This window comes from Vanellus vanellus (assembly GCF_965231255.1).
Source record: "Vanellus vanellus genome assembly, chromosome: 2".
In the NCBI taxonomy this organism is placed as follows: Eukaryota; Metazoa; Chordata; class Aves; order Charadriiformes; family Charadriidae; genus Vanellus; species Vanellus vanellus.
In genome coordinates, this window is record NC_138906.1 from 144,440,438 (window position 1) to 144,444,785 (window position 4,348).

At 46.6% G+C, this 4,348-nt stretch overlaps 1 long non-coding RNA gene across 1 annotated transcript; it reads right to left on the bottom strand.

Annotated features, from left to right (window-relative positions):
• Window positions 1-1,551: 1,551 nt before the first annotated feature.
• On the bottom strand, window positions 1,552-3,218 carry LOC309668604. The gene is made up of 2 exons (XR_014268856.1): window positions 3,135-3,218; window positions 1,552-1,664 (listed from the first exon to the last, which is right to left on the bottom strand). It is a non-coding gene; the product is annotated as an uncharacterized lncRNA (long non-coding RNA).
• Window positions 3,219-4,348: the final 1,130 nt, after the last annotated feature.

Here is a 4,348-nt window from a genome sequence, read left to right on the forward strand (position 1 = left end):
CAGCCTCACCTCCATCCCTGGGAAACTGATGGAGCAGCTTATCCTTGGTGCCCTCTCAAGGCATATCAAGGATAAGAGGGTTATTAGGGGCAGTCAGCATGGCTTTTCCAAGGGGAAGTCATGCTTGACCAACCTCATAGCCTTTTATGAGGAAATAACGAGGTGGTTGGATGATGGCAGAGCGGTGGATGTGGTCTACCTTGACTTCAGTAAAGCATTTGACACGGTCTCCCACAGCATCCTCATGGCTAAACTGAGGAAGTGTGGACTGGATGACCGGATAATTAGGTGGACTGCGAACTGGCTGAAGGAGAGAAGCCAGAGAGTCGTAGTCAATGGGGCAGAGTCCAGTTGGAGGCCGGTAACCAGCGGAGTGCCTCAAGGGTCGGTACTGGGGCCCATATTATTCAATATATTCATTAATGATTTAGATGAGGGAATTGAGTGTACTATCAGCAAGTTTGCTGATGACACTAAGCTAGGAGGAGTGGCTGACACGCCAGAGGGCTGTGCTGCCATCCAGAGAGACTTGGACAGGCTGGAGATTTGGGCAGGGAATAACTTAATGAAATACAACAAGGGAAAGTGTAGGGTCCTACATCTGGGCAGAAACAACCCCAGGTTCCAGTATAGGATGGGGAGCTACCTGTTAGAGAGCAGTGTAGAGGAAAGGGACCTGGGGGTCCTGGTGGACAGCAGGATGACCATGAGCCAGCACTGTGCCCTTGTGGCCAAGAAGGCCAATGGCATCCTGGGCTGTATTAGAAGGGGGGTGGTTAGCAGATCGAGAGAGGTCCTCCTTCCCCTCTACTCTGCCCTGGTGAGACCGCATCTGGAATATTGTGTCCAGTTCTGGGCCCCTCAGTTCAAGAAGGACAGAGAGCTGCTGGAGAGAGTCCAGCGTAGGGCAACTAAGATGATTAAGGGAGTGGAGCATCTCCCTTATGAGGAAAGACTGAGGGAGCTGGGTCTCTTTAGTTTGGAGAAGAGGAGACTGAGGGGTGATCTTATTAGCGTTTATAAATATATAAAGGGGGAATGTCATGAGGATGGAGCCAGGCTCTTCTCAGTGGCGACCAGTGATAGGACAAGGGGTAATGGATTCAAGCTGGAACACAAGAGGTTCCACTTAAATTTGAGAAGAAACTTCTTCTCAGTGAGGGTGACAGAGCACTGGAACAGGCTGCCCAGGGAGGTTGTGGAGTCTCCTTCTCTGGAGACATTCAAAACTCGCCTGGACACCTTCCTGTGCAACCTCGTCTAGGTGTTCCTGCTCCGACAGGGGGATTGGACTAGATGATCTTTTGAGGTCCCTTCCAATCCCTAGCATACTGTGATACTGTGATACTGTGATAACACAGATACATTATCCCTGGTTGCAAGCGGTATCAGCAGCTTCAGGAATGATTAGATGTATTTTATAATGGAATTAGGAGGTTGTAAGGGAAATGGAGCCTCAAAGGAAGAAGTTCAGACATCCTGAAGAAAAAGAGCAGAGGTACTTAGGAGGATGCATATCATGCTAAAACACAAGTCCATCAGAGGCAGCTGTGTCACAAAATGAATTTATCATCTCTTGGTGTTGTTCCGCTAGAGCTGTGAAACTTCATCTGAAGATCCATTGTGAAGGCTGGAAGTCAGGTTCTCGAAGAAGTCCTCTTCTCCTGAGAAGAAGGAGACAGGATGAGTGCTACCGCAGTGCCTTGCATGTGAACCTTGTTGTCTAGCATGGAGCCATACTGCAAGACTCCCTAGCACCAAGCTCAAGTAGGACCCTCTTTGGCTTCTTGGCGGAGCACACAGGCATCTCCTAAGGCTCTTTGACTTCTCCTCTTTTTCTTCACCTGTCCTCTATGGCCCTTCATGGTGGACAGGGTTATGGTGGTTGTTAGTGGTTGCTTATCATTTCAGACAGTCTTTTTTCCTCCCTCAGGGCTTCTGACCCCTCCCCATCCTCAACCTGGCTATAAATGATGTTCCTTCTTCCTGCCTTGCCCCAACGTTTGTTCTCTATTCTCTCTCCCTCATTCTCTGAAGGGCTTGTCTTTCATCTGCCTAGGGTGGGCTCCACCGGCATGCAATGAGCACAGAAGCTAATTAGTGACTGATGCCTCAGGGTTTTAATTTGAACCTCATGGTGCAGCCATGTCATGAATGTAAATAAGGCACGTGCTTTTGTAGGGTCCTTCGAGAGCTCTTCAGTGGAGACCAACCTGCTGCCCAGGCCCAGGTGTGACCTCTACAAACAACCTCTGAAATATTCAGAAGACTTACTGTGTGCTACTCACAAACTGTTTTGAAAATTTACCTCAGTGCTCGGACTTGCAGCAAATACCATAGGGCACATCAGCGAGCAACTTGCAACTGCACACGTGCATGAAAATTGTGGAATTCACTGTGAATCTTTAGAGAGGGAACTGTGGGCAAATTTGGAGAACGTGGTCAAGCTTTCAGATTTGCCATCCATTTCTGACCTTCCCTCTGACCCTTATTTACTAAAAGAAACTGAGTTTAACCAAGGGAGTACAATCAAGGAAAAGATGCTCCTAAAGCTAAGTTATTAACATTACAAAGAAAATGAGACAACAAATCAAAATCAAATAAATGCATTGAGACGATCTCAATAATCTCAACACAAAACCAGTTAATCCTTATAAACATTAAGAAAGGCTCTTTGGGCAGCAACTGTCCCTTTGGTTACAAACATGCTAAAGTCAATTTATCACAGAAACTGGAGCTGCTTAAATAGTTTAGTTTTGAGACATTACTATCTAATGTTCACATCACACAGCCAGTTATAAAGGTCCCGTCTTAGATTTCTGTTCTCGCAGAGTAGGTAACCCTTTCCTCCCCTCTGCAGGCAGACTAAATGACAGATTTCAACAGAACAACTCTAATGAACACAATTTTGACATGTCTTATTAACCAGAAACTATCTGGGGCAGCAACAAGGGCTCTAGATTTTTTTTTTTTAGTCTAAAATATTTTTTCTTTATGAGCCAACATTTAATTCTAAAATGTTTTCTTCATGGTGCAGATTTTAGGGATGCATGCACACAGCAACACTTTCATGACATAGAGCGAAGTCTAAGAAAGTCCAGACATTTCCTAGACATTAAACACAAATAGCAAACCTTGATAAAGAAGTCACTTCCCAGAGGACTGGGCCTGGAGCTGCAGTCACGGAGGCAGCAGACATCCTCTTGGCTCAATGTTTCTCATGAACAGACCTTGTTTGGGTGCTGGCAGGGAGGCAGGAGGCAGGGACAACATGACTGGCAGAGTTTTGACTTCTCTTCTTTCAAACGACTGTGCTTGGAGAGACTGGAGAGCCAGTCTTCTCTCAACAGGCTCATTGACCTTGAAGGTGAGGTATCGCAGACTGGACCTTAAGGTTTGTGAGCTTTGCTTACTCTGCCTGGTGACATCTCCCTCCCCAGCCTGCAAGCAAATCCGGGCAAGGCCTGACTTGGAACTACCCCACATTTGAACTTAGCAAGTGGCAGGTTTGGAAAAAGTCCCATTTACATCCACAGAATAAAAAGTATTTGGTGCCTTACAGAGCAGACACTGTACGTCTGCACACATTCCCCTGAGCCTTCGTTCCCTTCCCTCCCCCTGTTTTTGTAAATAAAAAATTAAACGCGCAAGATGTTTCCTGAAGATTTTGGCATGGTCTTATCTGGATAAAAGGTCTCATGACAACTCTGTTGCCAACTTATAGAAATTTCAACACAAAACTATCCTATAAAAATAGCTGCTTGCCAGGGTTTGTTTGTTTTCTTCCCAACCATCGCTCGACATTACCCCATCTGCAAACTCAAAAATAAACGTGTACAATTTATTACTACTGTCATCGTTCTTCTCCTAAAGAAGGCAACTTATAGCCAGCGTTCTATTTTGGAAATAAGCTAGAAGTCAAGCAGTTTGTCTCTTGTGCTCCTTCAGAGTAGCAAAACCTGCCAATTATTTCTTGGCTGGGCAATACTGCCCGACGCTTCCACAGCTTATACCAAAAACCTCCTGTACCCCACCAAGAACAGCATTCCCTTTGGAGATGGGAGCGGTCATGGGGGTTTTGAGGGGTGATGAAAACTGAGGCCCCGCTGCCACATTGGCTTTGGGGGGCACAAGGAGCAGAGGGCTTTGGCTGGGTGAAGCGGGTGGCAGGAGGTGAGCATCACCCGGGGCTCCCGGCAGCAGCAGCCCCAGCAAAGAGGAGGCAGGCCCATCGCTTCCTTGCTCCAAAGAGGAGGGAAAAGACAAGACTTGGGCCCAGTTGCCTGCTATAAACATTAAAGGCTTTTTGTATGCTTATATTTTTATTTTCCTCAGAGACAAATTGTGC